Raw genomic sequence first — 26,025 nt, forward strand, 5'->3', positions numbered from 1 at the left:
CGGGTTCGACTTTGGCGGCGGGTCTGTGCGGCGGCGCTCGCCGGCGTGCGGCGTGCAGGCCATTCTGAGGCTCAGATTTGGCACGAAGAGATCACGCGGGACACGGGTAAACTAATTAGGAACTTGGCGTGAGGCTTCTGCATGGAGAAAAGGGGTACACCACAACGTGGCGGACTGGCGGCGCTCCGGAGAACCGTCTAGGACGGCACCGCGGGGTATAGCGGCCTACACGCGCCCAAAACTAGCGCATAAGGAAGAGGGGGACACGACGAAGCTCACCAGGGGCTCGGGATGGACGGTGGTGTGGCGCAGCGGCGGAATTCCGGCGGCGCAGGCGCGGCTCGACGGAGCTTGTGCCCGGGATTCCTTGTGCGCGCGGGGCTGACGTCGTGGAAGGAGGGCTCGACGAAGGTCCCGGACCCGAGGCGGAGCGGCGGCGTCGGTTCGCAGTGGCGGAGATGCTGTGGAACGGCCGGACCGCGGCGGCGCAGAGGCTCTGCGAGGCAGAGCTGTGCAGGCGAGGCGAGCTAGGGTTGGTGGCGGCGACTGCAGAATGGGGGAGGAGCCGGGGATCGCGGGCGCGGTTGGGGAAAGGAATCCCCGGTGGTTTCGCCGGAGATCTCGGCGGGTCGTTCCGCGGGGAAGACGACCCTGCCAGGCGGGCCCGGCTGGTCAGCGAGACGGGGAGAGGGTCGCGGGCGAGCGCGCTGTCGCGGCAGCGGGTGCTGACGTGCGGGGCCGCGGCGTCAGCGAGAGGAGAGCGGACTGGCGTGCGGGGCCGATGCGTCTCTGGGCTGAGCGGGACTGGCACTGAGCACAGGGAGAAGCTGGGCCGGGCGCGGGGGAAAGGCTGCTGGGCTGCCGGTTTGAGAACGGGCCGCGGGGGGGGGGGGGGGGGGGGGGGAGGAGCAGACCGGGCTGGGTAGGCTGTTGGGCTGGGTTTTGGGTTTCCTTCTATTTCTCCTTTTCAATTCTCTATTCTATTTCTAATTCAAACCACTCAAAATTCTAATTGAATTCAAATTCCAATTTGAATTCAAACCTAGCACTCAAACAAAAATAACAATGCACCAGCATGAATGCAACAACAAATTTTTAAACTTAGACAAATTTTAATTGCTGGTGAAACAAAATTAGATTAAATGCAAGGCTAAACATAATAAACCTTAGAAAATTAAATAAAGCCAATTAAATTTATTATTAAAAGCTGGAATTTAAATTAGGGTGTTACAACCGTGTATGTACTCTTGCTGTTGACGATGAAGAACGAAGTTGGGATCATCTTGCGACCCACTGTCAGCTCCACATTAAGAACCCCCATTGCCTCTGATGGTTGTCCGTTGAAGTCATTGAGAATCACATTGGTCTTGATTAGGTCGGCAGAAGAACGCTCCAACCGGCGCAGCACTGAATATGGCATCAGGTTGACTGCAGCACCGGTGTCAACCAACATCCTATTAACGGGTTTACCGTTGATGAAGCCCTTGAGATACAGCCCCTTCAAATGTTTGTAGCTTTTTTCCTTTGGCTTCTCAAAGATGATCGGCTGGGGGCCAAGATCCAACTGTGCAATAGGCAAATCCTCCGGCTGGGGTGCCCGGAACTCTAATGGGAGCACGAACACCATGTTCACATCAGCCGATGGCTTCTCATCGGCTTTTGTTTGCTTGGGGCGCCACTCTTTTCTTGGAGGGCGCCTTTCCACCCTCCTCGGGTGTTTGACTTGTTCCGCGAGATCCGGACGTGCCTTCCTCAGCACGTCAAGGTACTTTGCTTTTGCTTCTTCTAGATTGTGCAAGCGCTGCACTCTGCGCTTCTGTGAGCGATTAAGCCCGTCAGGACACCACCTTGGGCGATGGTACCTATCTTCTTCTTCTGGCTCGGAATCACCCTTGGTCGGCCGCTCAACATGATCATCGTGACGCACTTTGGGACCCAAGCACCGGAACACCAAAGTATTGCCTGACTGGCGTGTCTGAGGCCTGCACTCCAGACAATCATCTATAGTGGGAAATCGGCTCATGCTGGAATTCCAACAGTACCTGAAGAACAGGCAATGCCAGTGGTCGCGTACAGCCTGGCGCCTTCCCAGCGTCCTGCCTGTGCGGTACTCGTACTCCTCTTCTTCCGATTGATATCGGCGACGCAGCTTGTGCTAATATTCATACTTTTCTAGAAGTCGATCGGAAGCAGGAAGCTGATTACGAATGTGACGCACTTGCTCTTCAGTAATATGCTGTCGCCCTGGCTCATTTTGATCTTGGTGCCGTTTGCCAGAAATGGCCTCCCTCCTTTGCTCGTCAGGACGACGTACAGGCCTCGCCATGTTGATCTGGAATGAAAAATTCTGGCCCGTAGGAGTGAAGTCTGACAACTCTACCACGTTGGCTTGCGGGAAGGGCTTCGTGTCAACCTTCATCGTGTGTTGAGCCAATATTATTCGGCCTTGCTCGATAGCTGATTGAATCTGACGACGGAGCTCCTTGCATTCACCCATGGCATGAGTGAACGAATGATGCCATTTACAGTATAGCCTCCCCTGCAGCTCTTGTGTGGTTGGCAGCTTGTGATTCTCTGGGAGCTTCAGCTGTTTTTCTTTGAGCAACAGATCAAATATTTGTTCTGCTTTGGTTACGTCGAAGTCAAAGCCCTTCATGAGCCCTTGTTGTTTGATCCATTTGCACGGGACGGGGTTTGCCCCCCCCCCCGAGTCCACTCTGCCATGGCCACTTCTTGTTCCTCGCCAGAGTCATCAGATTCATCTCCTTGGGCCATGTTCACATGGCGCTTGAACTTGTCCTGGTACAGCTCAGGATGATAAAGCTCATATGCCGTAAGCTTCTGCACCAGGTGCGCCAGAGATGTGAATTCCAACTGAAAAGCCAGATCCTTGATCGGCTTAGCGAGTCCTAGAACAGCCAAATCGACTGCCTCCTTCTCTGTGATGCGCGATGAGTAGCATCAGTTCTTCACTTCTCTGAAGCGCTGTTTGTATTCTGACACAGTCTCTCCTCGCTTCTACCTGACTTGGGCGAGGTCGGCAATCCCAGCTTCAGTAGCCTCTGAGTGATACTGGGTATGGAACTGGTCTTCCAGCTGCCTCCAAGTCCGAATCGAATCTGGAGCCAATGACGCGTACCATCCAAAAGCTGGGCCTGTAAAAGACTGGCCGAAGAACCGGATCCTCAACGGATCCGATACTGAGATCATCCCAAGCTGCGTTAAGTATCGGCTTACATGCTCAATGGAGCTGGCTCCTTCTGACCCGTTGAACTTGGTGAACTCAGGGAGCCGATACTTGGGTGGCAATGGGATCAAGTCGTAGTCACTCAAATACGGGTTGGAATAGCCGATCGCTTTTCTCTTGGGTAGGATGCCAAACTTGTCTCTCAGTATTGCACTGACCTGCTCCACACTAAGAACTCCTGGGGCCGATGGCTCAGCAGTCGGCCTAGTAGCGTACTTTGCCAGCCACGCTTGTTTCTCTGCGTCTGCTCCAGAAGCTCCTTGGTTCACCAACTGTACGGAGCGTGTTGGATTGACGCTGTCTGGGATGTATGCGCACGTGTAGCCGTGCGGGATCTCCTTGGGTGGCTCGGTGAGGAACTGGCCTTCTCCAGGATCACCGCCGATCTTGTGGACGACGTAGATCGGCGAATTCTGCTGTATTGCTGCCGCGAGCGAGTAGGACACTGGCGGCTTGGTTTGCAATGCAGCTTCACCTCTATGACTTCCCAGAGTTGGTCCCGATGGGGAGTACTGGTTCTTGATTACCTACTGGACAACACGATGTGCCACGCGCTCAAGCTCGTTCACCAGGCTTTCTGAGTGCCGATGGAGCGTGTGAGCCACCATGTAGTTCATCTCCTAGCGTAGAGCCCTGGTACGCTCCTCTGACGGCACAGACAGAGCAACGTTGTCGAGAGCGCCTTCTGGTGAGAACCCCTTCCACCTGATGCCATGGTTGCGGGTCCTCTCAAAAGAGTCGATGAGATCGGCTTCGAACAGAGCTTTGACCTCATCATACTTTAGCTTGTGTTCTGGAGTCAACTCTTCATACGTGATGGGCTTGGGAGCGGGTTCTTGATCTTGAGCTCCTGCCATCTCTGCGGTGGGCGTTGTTGTTGATGAATGTCCCACCGGGTGTGCCAGAATGTGTTGTCGGTCGAAACCCACCGGCGAGCAGCGACAGGAAACACGAAGAGCCGGGAGGTTGCCGGGGCGCTGGCAGGCACTGCTCCCTCGTCGACGGCCCGCAATGCCAGCACACGCCGCGGCTTGTGAAGACGCAGGGCGTGCCACCTGACCTATACCCGATCAGGAAGGTGCGAACGTGCTTGCAATGATTTGCCTGCATACACAAACACGTGGAAACATAAGTCCGAGCCGTGGTCGGCTCCCCGGGACGACTCTTGCATCGGCTTTAAAGAGCCGATCGAGTCCCGGTATCAGATTGGATCTGCATCTATCCGGATATCGATAAATAAAGCAAATGAGTGTAAAGCTGCTTCAATTAAATGTAATTAATCTAATCCATGACGGTAAAAGCTTCACGGCTAGATCGGAACATCCTACACGTGCTTGGACCTAATAAACGTAACAGATAACTAAACCATAACCAAAACAGAGGCCTAAGAACTAGCAAGAGCCGATTCTCGGATCAATTCCCTGTTAAGACTAGAGCAAAGCATCTAACACGCCACCGGATCATCCAACCCGTTTGCAAGGCCTAACCTAGCAGATATTACGCCAACTCTTAAGAAAAAAAGCAAACCATAACAGATTAGATCTCCAGACGTAAAAGAAGCAGGGTGTTGCCTTTACGCAGCTAACTCTATGCAACAAGAGCTAGTATAAGATGATGACATGATTGCATAAAGGTAACATGATGTTCGTAGATGATAAGCAACAAAGCACAATAGATCTATTAAAAGCCATGCTACGGACATCAAGATAACTAGTACTACTCGCCATAAAAAACGCTTCAGTACGAGTAATACCAAGGTAAAGGTAAGAACAACGCTGCCCTGATCGCGAGAAGCGATCAGGGCAGCATGGCGCTTACTTGGATGAAACCCTAAGATTAGGGATGGCGATGCGCCGAGAGTTGTTGTTTGTGAGACGTCATGATGTTCCTTCCTTCCTGAATAACAAAGGGTACATATTTATAGTCCGGAGACTTGGGAAACAATCTAAACTAATCTTGTCCCGATCAGACTCTATCTCTAATCTTGAACTAAATCTAAAGATACATGGCCCATGTAGCCCAAACACTCACGCAGGAGCCGATTTACAAGCCTTCTTCAATCTCCTGCTTCAAGCCCATCTTGCTTTCGGCCCATAAATTAATCCTATTAATTTATGGCGATAACAGTAAAGAAATCCTCGACTTTCGTCAGGATGAGAAGGAGACCCTTGGGACAGCCTGGGCTAGATTCTCACAACTCACACATGCCGGCCCAGACTTGTCCATTCCCGACCATGTGCTGCTTCAGCACTTCTGGTTGGGGCTGAACAATGACACAGTCCAACAGCTTGATATCACCGTTGGGGGATCTTTCGCCTATAAAACCACTTCCTAAGGGGTGAAACTCTTGGATCGTATTCTGGAGAACACCTCCTTCACAGAACTCCTCCTAGTAATAAAAATTTCAAGCTAAGAGGAAGTTTCGATAGCCGAGCCCGTTCACTCCTTAGTAACCCATGACGAATCGCCGGCCGAGCCTTCCCCTGAACCAGAAGACCCGGAGGAGGAAGAAATCCTACCTCCAGAATTCCCGTTTAATATTGAGAAGGATATATTCTATGACTATGGAAATACCACATTATATCCCTTCCAAAAAAGGCCTCCAGTCCCTTTAGACCCTCCAAGCAGTCTCAATAAGGCTTCCCTTAAAGAGAACGTAAAAAGGGTAGCTGCTATCATGAATAGCGAATGGATACAAGAAGGGGAGACATCAATTGAAATAATTCAATTTCATGCCCCCTCCTTGACCATTCTATGCTTCGTAAAAGGGGCTGCAGTCACAGCCTTTTATAATCCCACAGTTGGAGTAAACATCATTTCAGCCTCGTTCGCTTCCGATTACTCGGGCGAAAAGCACGTTACTCCAACCACAAAGTCCCTTAGAATTGGACTGAACTCCATTATAAAAGGGATTGGGATTATGCAAGATGTGCCAGTCTGGCACATGAAAGCGGAGATCACTCTAGACTTTTATATCTTCGAAGTCCAAGACTTCGACATCTTGATAGGGCATCCCGTAGAAAAACTTTTCCTAGATGTTTCTACTCTAGGAAGGTTAGACGTGTCTCTTGGGGGAAAAGCCTACTCCTTACCTATCGACCCAGCCAAGATCTCCATGGCTGAATCTATTCCCCAAGAAGAACCAATTAAGGAAGTGTTGGCAGTCATGCCAGAAGATGACTCTAAGCCCTCCTCAGAACGAGATGCTGAACTCTTCATCCAAGAAGACGACGACTTAGAGGAAAAACTCGAACTGCCCATTCATGAGAAGCCGACACAACCTCCAATAGAACTGAAAGTTCTTCCCGACGGTCTCCGCTATGCTTTCCTCAGTGGTGACACAAAAACTCCAGTCATCAATAGTAGTCACCTTTCCGATGAGGAGGCGGCTAAACTCTTAGCTGTATTAGAAAAGCATAGATCCGTCTTTGGCTATTCACTCGAGGACCTAAAAGGGATCAATCCTACCCTCTGCACTCATCGTATCCCTATTGACTCTACCTGCACACCTTCTAGAGAGCCTCAGCGTAGGCTAAACAACACGATGAGAGATGTCGTTAAGAAAGAGGTCCTTAAGCTCTTGCACACCGGGATCATTTATCACGTGCCACATAGCGAGTGGGTAAGCCCGGTACAAGTTGTACCAAAGAAGGGAGGTATGATGATCATTCAGAACAGCAAGAACGAACTCATACCTCAAAGACCTGTCACGGGGTGGAGGATGCGCATAGACTATCGGAAACTTAACTCGGCCACGAAGAAAGATCACTTTCCGCTGCCCTTCATTAACGAAATGTTAGAGCGGTTGGCCAAGCATTCTTTCTTCTGTTTCCTTGATGGGTATTCCGGTTATCACCAAATTCCCATCCACCCTGATGATCAAAGTAAGACCACGTTTACTTGCCCATACGGAACCTATGCTTATCGCAGGATGTCTTTCGGGCTTTGTAATTATGGCAGAACCACCTGAATTATTACGGCTCAAGTGCGCTGGCCATCACCATAAAGGCAACACCGGCTCGAACACACTTCAAACGGAACAATTCTTGGTCTGTCGGGTAACGTCCCGATACAACCACCAGATCTCAGATCGAACAAGCATACCCCGCACGAAAGCGAGTCCAGAGATATTACAACCATATATTTTACAACACAGGCATAGTAGTTATTACAACAAGTTCAAAGTATTATTACAGGTCCAAACTCAGCAAAATGTTATACAAGACATAAGTTTAAAGTTCAGAGTTAAAGCAGCGGAAAGATAACACGACGGCTACAACACATCGCAAAAGGATACCCAGCTAGCCCAAGCAAGGTATTACTCATCGGGGTCATTGCCGGCCGGGGACGGATCCCACTCCACGGACCAGCCAGGAGGCAAAGAGCAGGGCCAAGTCAGACTAGTGGTCTGGTCCTCAAAACTCATACCTGAAACAGGATTCAACAACAAGACTGAGTATACTAATACTCAGCAAGACTTAACCGTCAACAGATATACTTAGTCCACTTAACTAGACTATGAAGGGTTCTGTAAGGCTCTGGTTTTCCCTTTTGCTGAAAAGCAACAAAGAGTAGGTCCTTAATTTCACATTTTAGCTATCAATATTCTAGTTGATTAACCATTCTATGTAAGCAACTAATTCTAATCAACCATGGTAGAACTTTAGACAAACATCAAGATTGATCTTAATAACATTACTCTTATTACTCTGTGTGGCAAAGGGAACAAGTAGTCTCAATATCCGTGAGAAACGGACAATTCGAATCGGATTTCCAACCTTGCAAGGTAAACCTAACACACACGTTTGGAACACCGTCGGGTCATTCCTAAACAACCATTGACCTTTCATTTAGGCTTGTGGATAGGGTCACTCTCCCCGACTACAGGGCACCAACTTCCTCCCTGCACCCGTGGTGTTGCGCAACATAACCATAAATAAAAACCTATCTCTAAGAGAGAGTGAAAGGTATATCCACTCACCGGGCCGATCAGCTACTAAGCTTACCGCGTATCATATTTACGGCATGTGGCTAGTATGTTCAAACACTTAACCACCGCTACCACACACTGCGGCCTTATCAAGTTCATCAACACAGACGGACTTCAACAAATCCGCCCATGATACTTATAGTGATTGCAGGAAGTAAACAATCAACTCCTATAAGCTCGCGAGTGACAGGCAATCACTCGACTTTTACCGGTCCTATTAGCATAACATCTAACTCGGACTCAAATCTAGTGTTCAATCAGTAGGAACCTAGAATTATGCAACTAGGGTTTTCAATCAATTCCAATAACTTAAATGCACAAGTAAATAATAACGATAAGTTGTATAATTTGAAATACTGGGTTTATGTCCAGGGCTTGAATTCGCGGTAGTCACTAGCTAATTCAGCATTGGGCTCTTCCGGTCTTTGGCCCGTGTCTTCAGTCAGTGTAGCGGCGTTCACCTGGGCTTCTTGATCACCTCCTTCGGACTCCGGAATCAGCTCGTACGTCTCGTCAGCTAGAACAGTCGTATCTATATGTGATGCAAGAAGCAGTATTACAATCATACACACTTCGCGATAAAGTTGTAGTCTAAAAATTAGCAAACATAAATTATCATATGGGAAATTGTTTATAGAGTAGTTCTAATCTTAATTTTACCTCATAAAATGAACTGGGTGGCAGTTTTTAAAAGCGAATTAAAATGCATGAAGTAATTTGACTATTTTAATTCATAAAGTTCTATAGTGTTTCTGGATCTCAAATTTTACAGACATGAATATATGACCAAAATATAGTTCCACAAATATTCTCAGATTTTTCTAAGCAAGGAAACTATTTACCATAATTAAAGCCTACTTAACAAGCATTAAATCAAAGATATAGTTAAACAGATCTAAAATTTACCAAACTTTCGCAATAGCAAGCTTTTAGTGACATGCATGCTTGGAAAAAGTTTCAAACACATAACTTTAATATTTCTACCAGCATAAATACATTAGCAAAACTAGTAGATCTAGGAATCTTGAAACTTTGACCTAGTTAATCATGTCAAAAGGTGTTCAAATTTTTATCATGTACTAGTAACACTGCAAGACATATTCTAGCCAAAAATCACATGAAGTTACTGACTACAACTCCTAGAACAATTTCTCTCCATTTATTCTTTCATTTATCCTAGAGAATAAAATATCCAGAATTTGTCCAAGGTCTGTGGACAAACTTGTAGATCCTATCACAAGGATTCCAAAACATTTTGATTTATATTTTCTATGAAGTTTTAGGTATTTTTGAAGTTCACTGGTTTGAATGCTATTGTTCATGTACATTTTTCGATCTAGCCCCTAGAACTTTCTTTTCTTTTCAATGGAGGTCCCTGCCCGGAGCAGGGGAGGCACGGCGCTGCTAATCCCAGCAAGGATGGTCGTCGGAGGTGGGGGCTAGGTAGGGGAATAGCTAGAGGACGTCGACGCGCACCTTTTGGTGCCTGAGATTGAAGCCGGGGTGGTCGGGAAGGTGGTCTCCGTCGTGGATTGCGGCGGTTCGGCGTAGGTCGTTGGCGGTGAGGTTGGTCCGGCGATCGGGGGTGGGAGAGGAGTGGCCGGTGAGCTGTGTGAGAGCGAGGTGGAGCTGGGGGTGGGGTCTGCGCAGATGAAACAGTCGTGGAGGAGCGGGGCGACGGTGAGCTCAAGCTCGCCGGCGTTCGCGCAGCCGGTGGTGGCGTTCTAGAGGTTCGGGGCGGGGAACTTGCGAGGGAATGAGGGTAAAGGGATGTGGGGTTCCCCTGGTGCTGAAGAGCACGAGAGGAAGGGAGCCGGAGCTCTTGCCCGAGCTTGCCACAGCGGCAGCGATGTGGCGGCCGCGCAGACGGCCGGGGCAGCGTGGCGAGGGAAAGAGGGCTCCAGCGCGGGTGGGAGTGGGGGCAGGGGGTTGCGGGGGTGCTGCGTGTGGTGGTGGAGCAGTAGGAGATGGCCTCTCGGCCTTCCTGAGTGGCGGCGGCGCCATTCTGCGCCGGCGACAGAGGAAACAGAGAGAAAGAGAGGAGGAAGACGACAGGCTGGACTTTTTTGCAAATTCAAAAAAGTTTAGGGGTCCTACTGTAAAACAAAAATAACTCCTAAACTAGGGCTCAAATGAAAAAGTGCCCAACATGAAAGTTGTTTATCTTTTCAAGATCTACAACTTTGATGTTGTGCAAAACTTTATTTGACCAAAGGTTGAAAAGTTATTTTGAAAACATAGAAAGGATTTTGAATTTAATGGACTTTCATCTTTTCCAAAACGAATTCATCTTAATTTTAGACTGAAAAGTAAAATTTCCGGCCATGTAATGATTACACTGAATTTTACAAAGAAACCCTCCACAAAAGCAACATTCACCCATCTTATTCAAATTAAATTATAGGAAGGACCTTGCATCAAATCATATTTACACAATTAACCTTATATTTTTAAAATAAGACCCTTGTTCAAGTAATTTAAGCACATGATGTATAAAATAATTACAGTTCTACTGTGCAGACACCTAGGGTGTCACAGCCTTCCCGCTAAAAGGAATCTCGCCCTGAGATTACAGGAAGAATAAGGACGGAAAGATTTGGTACCTGGATTGGTTCCAAGAAAGTCAGAAAAATTTCTTTGGAGATAAGTTTCAGTCTCCCAAGTGGCTTCTTCCTCAGTATGGTGATTCCACTGGTTTTTGTACATCTTAACCTTCTCCCTTCTGGTACTTCTTTCTTTGGTGTCAAGAACTCTAATTGGATACTCAGCATAAGATAGATCGGGTTCAATTTCGATATCTTGTGGTTTAATGATCTCAGTGGGCACTTTGATGCACTTCTTGAGTTGAGAGATATAGAAGACATCATGAATGACGGCCAACTGAGAAGGAAGACGTATTCGGTAGGCAACTAGACCACAAGCTTTGATGATTTCAAATGGTCCAACATATCGGGGTGCTAATTTCCCTTTTATGCCGGAGCGTTGCACACCTCTAGTAGGAGATACTCGCAGATATACGAAATCCCCTACATTGAACTGTAAAGGCTTTCCTCTTTTGTCTGCATAACTTTTCTGTCTTGATTGGGCTGCTTTAAGATTAGTCCAGATAACTTTGACTTTCTCTTCTGCCTCAGTGACTAGATCTGGCCCAAAGACTTTGCATTCTCCAGTTTGTGACCAACTCAAAGGAGTTCGACACCTACGACCGTATAACGCTTCAAATGGTGCCATTTGCAAGATGGATTGATAACTGTTATTATATGAGAACTCTGCCAGTGCTAGGCACTTGTCCCAGTTCTTGCCATATTGAATAGCACATGCCCTCAACATATCTTCAAGGATTTGATTGATTCGTTTGGTTTGCCCATCTGTTTGTGGATGATAAGCTGAACTACGAATCAATTTGGTTCCAAGGGATTCTTGCAAATTGCTCCCAGAAACGTGCAATGAACTGCGCCCCACAATCAGAAATGATCCACAAGGAAACACTTGTATTTTGCTTCTCTCTGGGATAGCTTTTCCTTGATGATTTTGATACCTTCATCATATAATTGTGCCATGATGATGCTATCATGAAGTGTAGGTTCGACAGCTATATGGTTCAGACTTCCTTGAGGTACCATTTCTAGGTTTAGTTTCATCATTTCCTGGCATAAAGTTTCATTGAATGGATCTACAGATAGACAATGGCATTGTGACTTGCGGCTGAGTGCATCCGCCACCACATTAGCCTTTCCTGGATGATAATGCACTTCTAGATCATAGTCCTTTATCAATTCTAGCCAGCGTCTCTGTCTCATATTGAGATCAGCTTGGGTGAAGATATACTTGAGGCTCTTATGGTCATTGTAAAATATTACAATGAGTTCCCATAAGATGATGTCTCCAGAGCTTAAAGCAAGTATGACAGCTGCTAACTCCAGATCATGTGTTGGATAATTCTTCTCATGATTCCGGAGAGCTCTTGATGCATAAGCGATCACCCGGTTGTCTTGCATAAGTACACAACCAAGTCCCGTACTAGAAGCATCACAATAGACATCAAAAGGTTTGGTACTGTCCGGTGTAGCCAGCACTGGAGCAGTAGTCAGTCGCGCTTTGAGAGTTTGAAAGGCCTCTTCACATTTATCATCCCAAACAAATTTTACTCCTTTCTTTAATAACTCCATCATAGGCTTGGCTATTCTGGAGAAATCAGAAATGAATTGACGATAGTATCCAGCTAAACCGAGAAAACTGTGAATCTGATGGACTGAAGTAGGAGGTTTCCAATCCATCACTTCTTGCACTTTAGCTGGATCAATAGATATACCTTCACTGGAGATAGTATGGCCCAAAAATTTCACACTATCTAGCCGGAATTCACACTTAGAGAATTTGGCATAAAGGTGATGATCTCGTAATCGCTGAAGAACGATGCGTAAATATTGAGCATGATCTTCTTCATTCTTGGAGTAGATCAAAATGTCGTCGATGAACACCACGATGAATTTATCAAGCTCCGGCATGAAGACTGAATTCATCAGGTACATAAAGTATGCCGGGGCATTGGTAAGACCAAAAGACATAACCAGATACTCATAGAGTCCATATCTGGTCGAGAAAGCTGTTTTCGGAATTTCACAGGGCTTGATCTTTATTTGATGATAGCCAGAATGAAGATCGATCTTAGAGAAAACCTTGGCTCCAGTTAACTGATCAAACATGATATCAATGCGGGGAAGAGGATACTTGTTTTTAATAGTGACCGCATTGAGTGGTCGATAGTCAACACATAGCCTTAAACTGTTGTCCTTCTTCTTCACAAACAGGGTTGGGCATCCCCATGGTGAAGCACTTGGGCGAATAAAACCCTTGTCAAGAAGATCTTGAAGTTGGATTTTCAATTCTGCCAATTCATTTGGAGGCATTCGGTACGGCCTCTTAGAAATAGGGGCGGTACCGGGTTGAAGCTCGATAATGAATTCGATATCTCTATCAGGGGGCATTCCAGGCAAGTCATCTGGAAATACATCCGCATACTCACACACAATAGGAATATCTTCAATTTTAATTTCTTTTATGGCATAAGCGCAAGAGTTGAAGCACTCTCGTTGTGGCAGATAGAGTATGGTGGCTTCTTGATAAGGTGAATCTATCTCAATAGCTCGGGAAGAGATATCTAATAGTACTTTATGTCTAGTCATCCAATCCATGCCCAAAATAACATCCATGCCTTCTACGTTCAACAATATCAAATCTGTCTTTATCAATTTGCTACCCAACTTAATTGGCACATGTCTAATGATTTGATTGGAAGCTATCTTCCCACCAGGGGTTGCTATCATGTAAGATCTCTTGGTATGACAAAAATCCAATCCTACCCTTGCTCCAAACTTGGCACTTATAAAACTATGAGTTGCACCAGAATCAAATAATATGACTGCGGGTTTATTGTGGATAGAGAAAGTACCCGACATGACTGGTGCTCCTTCGGGAAGCTTTGCAAGAGTAGTGAAATTAACTCGCCCCTGTCGGACTTGCACCATTTGTTTCTTGCCCTTGCCCTTGTTGTTTTGGTTGGAGTTCTGCCCGGGATAAGATTTCTTGTGTTGCGGGCAATTCTTGGCGAAATGGGAAGTACTGCCGCAATTGAAATATCGATTGTCGCTGTTCCCGCGATTGAACTATGGGGCATTTGGCCTTGGGCCAAACTGCTGCTACTGCTGAATGTAGATGCACCGCCTAAATTAAACCGGCTTAAATGCACTAACCATCATCTTAATACTTAATCAAGTTACAGTGCACTTAAAATGGTGTAATCTGACAGGCTGTCGGGTAAATCCCGATTAAACTACTGTACTCCAGGATCACAATTGCACTAGTAGACCTGTACGAAGATGAGCACAGGTGATACAAGCATACAAAAATACTCAAATAATTTACAATACAGGTTTTACCTAAAAGGTTTGGAAACAAACTATAGAGTTTAAATACACAGCGGAAGTTTTAAAAAAAATTGAGTTCGAAATACACTACGATAACCACGACGACGATACAAGGTGAGCGCCACATCCTGCCCACCGATGTGATGCCGATCTACCCGACCTTCACGGAGAAGATAGGACCCACTTGACAGTCCACCCAGGAGGAAGTGGTTGTCCAACCCAGGACGCACAGACCTCCTAGAAGTCAGCGGAGACACAACCTGATCAAAGGGGTTACAACAACAACCCTGAGTATACAAATACTCAGCAAGTCTTACCTGACTATGGTATATACTTAGCTGACTCCTAGACATTCAAAGCTGTTTGGCTCTGGAGTTATTTTGCTGAAAAGCTACTAATAGTGGATCCTTACTTTTAGTATTTTAGCTCAAGTTTATTATACAAATACCGACTAGATTTGCCTGTACATCTAGAGCACGCATGGTTAATCACATTATCTTTTCAGAGTACCACAGCCATACCTCATAATCTCAACTTTCCATTTCCAATTCCATCATTTACTACGATGTGACAAAGAGATCAAGGTTCTCATATCCGTGAGTCACGGCGAATCAATTCGATTTAACCTTGCAAGGTAGACCTAACCAACACGACACATGTACACCCCATCGGGCCACACGCATCAACTGTTTCAATCGTTACCATGACATTTGAATCGCGCCTGCTAAAACCCAGGTGTTGGGCCCCTCACGGCAAACTCCCAAAGAACCTGAAGGTGGCATCCATCCAACACCCGCCAACTCCCACGCCCAGCGTAGCAGGTAGGGATTCAAAGTATCGTTGTAAAGCGGTACACAGCTTACCGGTTTCGACTACCTCCTATTTCTGGCATGTGGTTAGTACTGTTCAATCCTCGATCAGTAGTGCCAACAATGGTACGGTCCTCAATCGACACAGGCGGAGATTCACTTTCCACCTTCCATATCCATAACCAAATTCATCTCCGCCCGGTCTCCATTTTTCCTTTCTTTCCTAAAGATTCATTCTTTAGCAACCCTTTCATAAGTAACAAGGACCTATATCTCGCGAGTGACAGGAATCACTCGACTTCTACCGAATCCTGATTAAGCATTGCAGTACTAACGACCTGTACACTAGTAGAGACTCATAGGTACCTAGGGAGAGACATGCATACAAGGGTTTCATTCAATTCCTAGAAAACCTAATGCACAATACTTAAATAATAACATTGAATACTGAAAGTAGGGGTTATGCTCCGGGGCTTGCCTTGCAGGTCAGCAGGATTAGTGACTTCTTCGGGATCTTGATCAACGACTTCTCCTGGTTGCGGTTCTCCTGCGTAAGGCTCCTGGACTGGCTCGGCAATCAGCTCGTAGGCGACTTCGGTTTCAGCGTCTATACGAATAAAAATATGCCATGCATGAGACTCATGAAATGATACAATGCACTACACACAATGAAAGGCATGGACCAAACTCCAAAAGCGTCTACGGAGCAACCTCACAACTAGGGTTACGACGGAAATGGTTTAGAACTGAGGTACAGGCTTTGGTTCTAATGCCTTTTAGCCTGAAGTGTTTCCTATCAAGCAAAAGTTACTAAACTCGCTTCAAAGGATTAACTACAACCCTAGAACAACATGGATCAAATTAACCAAGGGTTTGTTTTGTTGCAAAAACACATGCATGAAAGAATTAAATACAACAAATATAAAAGAAAAGAGCCTAGCTAGGAACAAATTAAAAGCAAGTACCCAACTTGCAGATATGATCAAGCCACATGAATTTATCAGAAAAACATGATTTTGATAAAGCATGCCACACAATTTTTCCAACATTTATTGCTGACCGAAAACATTTATTTTAACTCTAGCAAGTTAAACTAAACATAAATAGATTTACCCAAAAGTGCACAGCACCAGCACATGAAATTTTTACAGTGGATTACACATACAAAGATTAGGCTACTGCATAAATTTCATGATTTTTAGAACAACGAAACAGCAGGAATAAATTAATTAAGATTAGACACAAGGCAATTTATAGCACAAATACAACTGATGTAGCACAAGCAAGGATAATTTTCCTCTGAAGTTTGGAATTTACCTAAGCCAACAAAATTGAGTTTGCATTTTTAGCATTTTTTTACACTTTTCTACGATTTTTGGAAGATTTCAGCCGAAATAAACAATAAAGAAAAACATTAAAAAGGGGGGAGGCTGACAGCCGGGCCCCACATGCCAGTGGGCGCCGGCCCAGCTCCCGTTTCCCTCCCCTCCCCTGTTTTCGCACGTGCCAGGGCCATGGCCGTGGCCACGGCGGCGGCGGCCGACCGGCAGCTCTCCGGCGGCGCGGCCTGGCCCACCCGCAGCCGGGACAGCCCGGCGGGGCCGGCAAAGGGCGGAGCAGGGGCGGTCGCGGGGAGGCGCAGAGAGGGGTGGGGAGCGCGCGGCGGCCCACAGCGGTGCAAGGCAGGGCGCACGGCGGCCCGCAGCATTCCGGCCCGGCCACGGCCGGCCGGCGGCGAAGGCATGGTGCACCGCGGCCAGGGGGCCCAGGCCGCCCTGGGGCAGCGCGTTCCCGGTGGCGGTGGCGCAAGAAAAAGAGGAGGAAGGGATCGGGGATGATGAGTAGGGTATAGAGAAGCTCGTAGCTACCTTCAATCGGCTCGAGGAGAGGCGGAGGTGGTTCGTCGGCGAGAGGGCGAAGCTCCGGCGGTCGGCTTTTGGGTGGTCTGCGGCGGCAGCTTCGATTCCGGCCGAGTAACGGCCCAATCGAGGTTGGGGCGGTGCTGTAGGGGTGCGGGGTGAGGTGGAGTGGCTCGAGGGTACGAAGGACGGCGGCGTGATAGGAGAGGATGGCCAGTGTAGAGGGTAACGGGGCTAGTGTTCGCTCGGTCCGCTTGCAGCGCGAGGAAGGGGAAGGGAATGAGGAGGAATGGAGGATGGGCGTCGCGAATGGATAAGGAGGCATCTACGCGGCGTGCGAGGATTGCCAACGACCGACGCGTGGAGGAGGCGCCGACGGCCACAGTCGCCGTCATGGGCGCCAGGCGACACCGTGGCGAACACAGGAGCAAATAGTGTTTGATTTTGACCATTTTTGACTCGTGTTTGACCATCCAAAACTCAAATTTTGATATAGGAACTTGAAATTTGGCCAAAATAAAAGTTGTAGAGCAAAAGAAGAGCTACAACTTTCATTTTGGGCGAAAGTTGATTTGAGACTCGGATCAAGGAGAAAAACACAGTCGAACACGGCTAAAACGAAAGTTACTATGCGAACTCGATTAGCACTAATGACAGTGATTAACCTTAATTGGCGATTAAGCACGCTATTAGCGTTAAAATTAACACCGGGGTGTTACATCCTTCCCTCCTTAAAAGAATCTCGTACCGAGATTCAGGCACGAGAGAATACAAATAGGTGAGAAGGTTCAAAGATGAAGTACCTGGATGAGCGTTTAAAAAGTCCGGATACTTGGATTTCAGAAATTCCTCTTTCTCCCAAGTAGCTTCATCTTTGGAGTGATTGCTCCATTGCACTTTGTACAATCGGTTGGTTGTGCGACGAGTAACTCGATCCTTGCAATCAATAATCTTGATAGGATGCTCAGGATAAGTGAGATCAGACTCGAGTTGAATTGAGTCGCTTTCAATAGCTTCAGTCGGAACTCTAAGGCACTTTCGGAGTTGTGATACATGAAAGATGTCATGAATTGCAGAAAGATTCGCTGGCAGATCCAAGCGGTAAGCCACAGGACCGCATTTTTCCACAATTGGATATGGACCAATGTAGCGGGGAGCTAACTTTCCTTTTATTCCAAACCTTTGCACGCCTTTCCAAGGTGATACTTTTAAATAGACATGGTCACCGGCTTCAAAGGCGAGTGGACTACTCCTTTTATCCGCGTAGCTCTTCTGCCGAGACTGCGCGATCTTCAAGTTCTCTTGGATAAGACGGACTTGTTCTTCGGCTTCTTGAACTATGTCAGGTCCAAAGATAGTTCTTTCACCCGCTTCAGACCAATTCAGAGGTGTTCGACATCGACGACCATATAGTGCTTCAAATGGTGCCATTTTGATGCTTTCTTGATAACTATTGTTATAAGAAAATTCAGCTGATGGCAAGCATTCATCCCATTTCTGTGGGTATGCTAAGACACAGGCACGGAGCATATCTTCTACAATCTGATTTACTCTCTCCGTTTGGCCATCTGTTTGAGGATGATAGGCTGAACTGCGAATAAGATGGGTCCCCAAACAAGCATGCAGTTGCTCCCAAAAGTGAGCAATGAACTGGGTCCCTCGATCTGATATGATGGTCTTTGGCACACCATGTAAACACAGTATGCGATCCATGTACAACTCAGCATACTTCTTTGCTTGATAGATAGTTTTAACTGGAAGAAAATGTGCTGATTTGGTAAGGCAGTCTACTATGACCCAGATCGAATCATAACCCTTTTGAGTTCGAGGTAAACCGAATATGAAATCCATGCTGATATCTTCCCATTTCCATTCACGTATACTTAAAGGCTGTAGAGTTCCAGCCGGCCTGAGATGACTAGCTTTGACTCTCCGGCATATGTCGCATTCAAACACATATTTGGCTATTTCCCTTTTCATCCGGGTCCACCAAAATTGTTGCTTCAGGTCTTGATACATTTTGTTGCTACCAGGATGGATGGATAGTCGTGAGGTATGAGCTTCATCAAGAATCTGCTTTTTGAGCTCAAAATCTTTAGGCACCACTAATCGGCTCTTAAACCATAGTACATTCTCACTATCTTGGTGGAAACAATTTACCTTCGGATCTCCTTCTGAAATTCTTCTCTGAATTTCCTTTACTCCTTTATCTTTCTTTTGTGCTTCGATGATCAGATCATGAAGAGTAGGAGTGAGTTCTAGATGGGCCAATGTGCCATGTGGTACAATGCTCAAGTGCAACTTTTCCATTTCAAAACAGAGAGACTCACTTAATGGTATAGCCGAAAGACAATGACAGTGAGCCTTGCGACTTAGTGCATCCGCAACTACATTTGCCTTGCCAGGATGATAATGTACTTCGAGTTCATAATCTTTAATCAACTCTAGCCATCGTCTTTGACGCATGTTCAGGTCTGCTTGAGTGAAAAGATATTTGAGGCTCTTGTGATCTGTATAGATATTGCAGAGTGTACCGATAAGATAATGTCGCCAGATCTTCAGAGCATGGACTACAGCTGCTAATTCAAGATCATGTGTAGGATAATTTTCTTCATGACGCTTGAGTGATCTAGAAGCATAAGCAATCACCCAATTTTCCTGCATCAGAACACAGCCAAGTCCTGTGCCTGAGGCATCACAGTAGACATCAAATGTCTTGGCAGTATCAGGTTGGGCCAAGATTGGAGCCGAAGTGAGAAGTGTTTTCAATTTCTGAAAGGCTTACTCACATTGATTACTCCAATTGAACTTGACACCCTTTTTCAGAAGCTCAGTCATAGGTTTAGCTATTCTGGAGAATTCCAGAATGAACCAAAGATAATAACTAGCTAAACCCAGGAAACTGCGGATTTGAGGAACTGAAGTTGGAGCTTCCCAATCCAGTACATCTTGTACTTTGCTGGGATCAATAGAAATACCTTCAGCGGATATGACATGACCTAGAAATGGAACTTCTTTCAGCCAAAAATCACACTTGCTGAATTTGGCATATAGCTGATGCTCTCTGAGATGCTGAAGTACAATATGAAGGTGTTGAGCATGTTCTTCCTCATTCTTGGAGTAGATTAAAATATCATCAATGAATACCACGACGAACTTGTCTAACTCCGGCACGAATACCGAATTCATGAGGTACATGAAGTAAGCTGGAGCATTGGTTAATCCAAAAGACATAACCAAATACTCATATAGACCATAACGAGTGGAGAAAGCTGTTTTTGGTATATCTGCCAGTCTAATTTTGATTTGATGATAGCCAGATCGGAGATCTATTTTTGAGAATACTTTAGCTCCAGCTAACTGATCAAAGAGAAGGTCAATACGGGGGAGTGGGTATTTGTTCTTGATGGTGACCGCATTCAGGGGTCGATAATCCATACATTACCTCAACCCTTGGTCCTTCTTCTTGACGAATAGAGCTGGGCATCCCCAAGGTGATGTACTCGGTCGAATGAAACCTTTATTGAGTAAATCTTGTAACTGAAACTTTAATTCAGCTAACTCACTCTGAGTCATTCCGTAGGGCCTTCGAGATATTGGTGCGGTACTAGGTTGTAATTCAATAACGAACTCAACATCTCGATCTGGAGGCATGCCTGGCAATTCTGTGGCAGAACCACCTGAATTATCCCGGCTCAAGTGCGCAGGCCATCACCATAAAGGCAACACCGGCTCAAACGCACTTCAAACGGAACAATCCTTGGTCTGTCGGGTAACGTCCCGATACAACCACCGGTTCTCGGATCGAACAAGCATACCCCGCACGAAGGCGAGTCCAGAGATATTACAACCACAAGTTTTACATCACAGGTATAAAAGTTATTACAAACCAGTTCTAAAGTATTATTACAAGACCAACCTTAGTAAACAGTTATACAAGCCATAACTTAAATTCAGAGTTTAGACAGCGGAAGATAAAACACGACGGCTACAACACGTCGCAAAAGGATACCAGGCTAGCCCAAGCATGGTATCACTCGCCATAGTCATTGCCGGTCGAAGACGTGTCCCACTCTACGGACCAGCCAGGAGGCAACGAGCAAGGGTAGGTCAAGCTAGCGATTTGCTCCTCAAAACTCATACCTGAAAAGGTTTTCAACAGCAAGACTGAGTATTCTAATACTCAGCAAGACTTAACCGTCAACGGGCCTAAGTAGCCCACTATAGCTAGACTATGCAGGGTTTGTGAGGCTCTGGTTTTCCTTTTTGCTGAAAAGCAATAAAGAGTAGGTCCTTACTTTCAAGTTTTAGCTTTCAAGATTCTAGTTGGTTTAACCATTCTATGTAAGCAACTACTATCCAAACATGGTAGAAAACTAAGCAAACAACAAGATTGATAAATAATATTGTTGCTCTTATTACTCTGTGTGCCAAAGGGATCAAGCAGTCTCATATCATCGTGAGAGGCGGACGATTCTGAATCGAAATTCAACCTTGCAAGGATAAACCTAGCACACACGTCTGGAACACCATCGGGTCGTTCCCAAACAACCGTTGACCTTTCTTTCTGGCTTGTGGATAGTGCCACTCTCCCCGACTACAGGGCTCCAAGGTCCACCCTTCTACGAGGTCCACCCTTGTCCCTTGAAGTCGCAGTGTTGCGCAACATAAACATAAAACCTATCCCTAAGAGAGAGTGGGAGGTATATCCACTCCCCGGTCCAATCGGCTACTAGGCTTGCCGCGTACCATATTTACGGCATGTGGCTAGTACTTTCAAAAACTTAACCACCACTACCACACACCGCGACCTTAACAAGTTCATCAATACAGACGGGGTCTCACCAAAGGTCATGATATCGAACACGACCCCGTCCGTCGTCCTTATATTGATAACAGAAAGTAAACAAGTAATTCCTATAAAGCCCGCGAGTGACAGGCAATCACTCGACTTTTACCGGTCCTATAAGCTTAGCAAGTAGTCGAACTCAAGTCTAGTGTTCAGTACATAGGTTCCTAGGATCATGCATCTAGGGTTTCAATTCAAATCCTAAGAACTGTAAATGCACAAGTAAGTAATACAGTAAATGATATTAATTTGAAGTATAGGTTATGTCCGGGGCTTGCCTTCTCGGTAGTCGCTAGCTAACACAGCCTGGGGTTCTTCCGAACTTTGGTTCGGGGCTTCAGTTAGTTCAGCTACGTTCACCTGGACTTCTGGATCACCTCCGTCAGACTCCGGGATCAACTCGTACGTCCCGTCTGTCAACGTAGTCGTATCTATATGAAATGCAAAAGGTGACATAATTAAGAACATACCCCTGTCATGGTAAAGTTGTAGGCTAACAACTGGCAAACAAGCATAACACATGGGCAATCATTTATAGAGTAGTTAACTAACAAACCTAACTACACAAGGCATCATGATCAACCATACAAATGATGTTGACTACTCCATAAACAAGTGGGGGTGGTTTTCTATAACAAACAAAACATGGTTTGCTAATAAACTAAACACTCAGAGCATAACCAGTAATAAATTCTACCAAAATTTCACTAAACAGAACATGAACAAATTAATCTACCCTGTAAAAATGATGCCATAACATCTAACCATTTAATCAGAACAAATCAATCATTCAGACAGCACATAGAACAAACTTGAATTATACAGGTCAACCTAGAACAAAGAAGAAGCTCAAAATTTAACAGGAGATCTACACAGAAATGAACTAGCTACTGTGAATTTTTCATGATTTTATCTACACAAAAATAATTATGAGAAAATAAACAAAACAGAACAACAGATTAGCAAGATTCATTTTTAGATCCTGTTCTTGTCATGAACTGAGGCTCAAACTTCCTGCACAAGCTAAGCTACTCTAGAATAACATGCAGAAATATTTTCATGATTTATTACGAAAAGAAACTATTTACCATAATTAAAGTCTATTAAACAAGGATTAAATCAAATAAATAGCTATACATGAGAACTGAGCACGAAATTTTTATAGCAACACTATATACATATGAGTAAATCACCATAACAATTTCATTGCAAGATCAGGCTTCAAACAGTAGATAAGAAAAAGATAAAAACAACTAATATATATGCACTAGTAACACAAATCAAAATTTTCAGCAAAAACTTGCAACTAAAGCCTAACATATTATGGTTCTACTTCATAGAGCTCTTCAAGAGGATTCCAAAACATCTAGATTTTCTATTTTATGAATTTTCCACGAATTGATATTGAATTTCAAAGTTCACTGAAAATCATCACAAAGAAGTCCCTAGAGCACTATTCATCTGTGTCTTGAGCTATTCAAATAACCCCCTGGCCTTTCTCGAATTTAAACCCGAGGGTCCTTGGCTGAGTCAGAGAGGGGAGGCGACGGTTGACCGGCCAAATCCCGGCGAGGGGCTCACCGGCGGCGAGGGGTAGGTTGGGGAAAACGGAGAGGAAGTCGAGGCGATTCTCTGGATGCCCTTGGGTCGCGAAATGAGGGCGGGAGGAGGTCGGTCCACGGTGAGCGGCGGCTAGTGGAGCTCGGAGCACGGCAGCGGGGTGGCTCCGGTGGGGTTCGGGCGAGGGGAAGTGGCCTGGGAGTTGCGCGAGGACGAGGCAGTGCTTGCTAGGTGGTCAGAGCGGGCGGAGGAGCGGCGGTGAGGCGGCTCCGCGGCGGGGGTGAGCTCGTCGGAGTTCAAGCGGGGCGGCGGCGCTGTTCTGGGGCGTGGGAGCATGGAGAAGGCAAAAGGAGGAGAGGAATAGGATGCTGGGGTATTTGTAGTGCCTGTGCGCACGTGAAGAGAGGGCGGCGGCCTCAGCCTTGGCCGGGCCACGGCGACGGCGAGGTGGCGACCATGCGGCGGCTCTGGGCGGCATGGCAAGGCAAGGGAAGCTCCAGCGCGCAGCCAAGGGCGGTGGAGGAGCAGCAGCTCGACGCGTGGGCGCCAGCGCAATGCAGAACGTGGCCGGGCAGGCTCTCCCCTGCGCCGGCGACGACGCTGCACAGCGGCGGCGGGGGAAAAACAGAGCAGGGAGCGGGAGGTGGAAGAAAGGGTTGTTTTGCAATTTCCAAAAATTCCAGGGACCCCACTGTAAAACCGCGATAACTTTTAAAATTAGGCTCAAATGAAAAAGTGCCCAACATGAAAGTTGTTCAGTTTTTCAAGATCTACAACTTTGATGTTGTGCAAAAATTTATTTGATCAAAGGATAGAGAGCTAAATTTGAAAACATAGAAGGGAATTTGAATTTAAAGGAATTTGTCTTTTTCAATGAAATTTCATTTCAATCTTGGGCTGATTTGAAAAGTTCCCTGCCATGTAATGATTACACCACATTTTGCAAAAACACCCTCCACAAAAGTTATAATTGCACACCCAATTCAAATATAACTGCAGAAAGTACCTTGCATAAAATCATAATTACACATATACCCTTTTATAATTACAAAAAGATCCCTTTTCAAGTAAACTAAGCACAAGATGCATACAATGAGTGCAATTTGATTGTGCAAACACCTAGGGTGTTACAGCCTTCCCCCCTAAAAAGGAATCTCGCCCCGAGATTACAGGAAGACTAAGAATGGAAAGGTTTGATACCTGGATTTGTTCTAAGAAAGTCGGGAAAGTTTCTTTGGAGAAAATTTTCAGTCTCCCAAGTAGCTTCTTCCTCGGTATGATGATTCCACTGAATCTTGTACATTTTAACTTTCTCCCTTCTAGTACTTCTTTCTTTGGTGTCAAGAATCTTGATTGGATACTCCGTATAAGATAGATCGGATTCAATCTCGATATCTTGTGGTTCAAGGATCTCAGTAGGTACCCTGGTGCACTTCCGGAGTTGTGATACATGGAAGACATCATGAATGACGGCCAACTGAGAAGGAAGACGAAGTCGGTAGGCAACTGGTCCACAAGTTTCGATAATTTCAAATGGTCCGTTGTATCGGGGTGCTAGTTTCCCTTTTACGCCAAAGCGTTGAACACCTCTAGTAGGAGACACTCGCAAATATACGAAATCCCCTACCTCGAATTGTAAAGGATCTCTTCTTTTGTCTGCATAACTTTTCTGTCTTGATTGGGCTGCTTTGAGATTAGTCTGGATAACTTTGACTTTCTCCTCTGCCTCAGAGACTAGATCTGGCCCAAAGATTTTGCGTTCTCCAGCTTGTGACCAACTCAAAGGAGTTCGACACCTTCGTCCGTATAACGCTTCAAATGGTGCCATTTGCAAGCTGGATTGATAACTGTTATTATACGAGAATTCTGCCAGTTCTAGGCATTTGTCCCTGTTCTTGCCATATTGAATAGCACATGCCCTCAACATGTCTTCAAGGATTTGATTGATTCGCTCCGTTTTCCCATCAGTTTGTGGATGATAAGCTGAACTACGAATCAATTTTGTTCCAAGAGATTCTTGCAATTGCTCCCAGAAACGTGCAATAAACTGAGCCCCACGATCAGAAATGATCGTCTTTGGAACTCCATGCAAACGAACAATTTGATTGAGATAAATCTCTGCATACCTCTTGGCAGAATAAGTTGTATGCACTGGAATAAAATGAGCGGTCTTGGTGAGTCTATCAACGACTACCCAAATAGAATCATGCTTCTGAGAAGTGTTGGGTAAACCGACAATAAAATCCATACTAATGTCCTCCCATTTCCAAGATGGAATGGGTAAAGGTTGGAGAGTACCAGCTACTTTCAAGTGACTAGCCTTAACTCTTTGACAGACATCACACTCAAAAACATATCTGGCGATCTCTCTTTTCATTCGAGTCCACCAGAAATTTTGTTTAAGGTCTTGGTACATCTTTGTACTACCCGGATGAATCGAAAACTTCGATAGATGAGCTTCGTCAAGAATTTGCTTTCTAAGTTGATGATCCTTGGGTACAACAAGTCGAGATTCAAACCATAAAACTCCTCGATGATCCACTCGGAAACATTTGTACTTTGCTTCACCTTGGGATAACTTTTCTTTGATAACCTTGATACCCTCATCATGTAATTGTGCCATGATGATGCTATCATGAAGTGTAGGCTGAATAGATATATGGTTCAAACTTCCTTGAGGTACCATTTCTAGGTTCAACTTCATCATTTCTTGGCATAGAGTTTCATTGAATGGCTCTACAGATAGACAATGGCATTGTGACTTGCAGGCTGAGTGCATCCGCA

General features: G+C 45.8%; 1 pseudogene; it reads left to right on the plus strand.

Annotated features, from left to right (window-relative positions):
- The first annotated feature begins 458 nt into the window (after positions 1 to 458).
- LOC120662518 overlaps positions 459 to 26,025 on the plus strand; it is a 79,793-nt pseudogene continuing 54,226 nt past the window's right edge.

The sequence above is a fragment of the Panicum virgatum genome, chromosome 2N, assembly GCF_016808335.1.
Source record: "Panicum virgatum strain AP13 chromosome 2N, P.virgatum_v5, whole genome shotgun sequence".
In the NCBI taxonomy this organism is placed as follows: Eukaryota; Viridiplantae; Streptophyta; class Magnoliopsida; order Poales; family Poaceae; genus Panicum; species Panicum virgatum.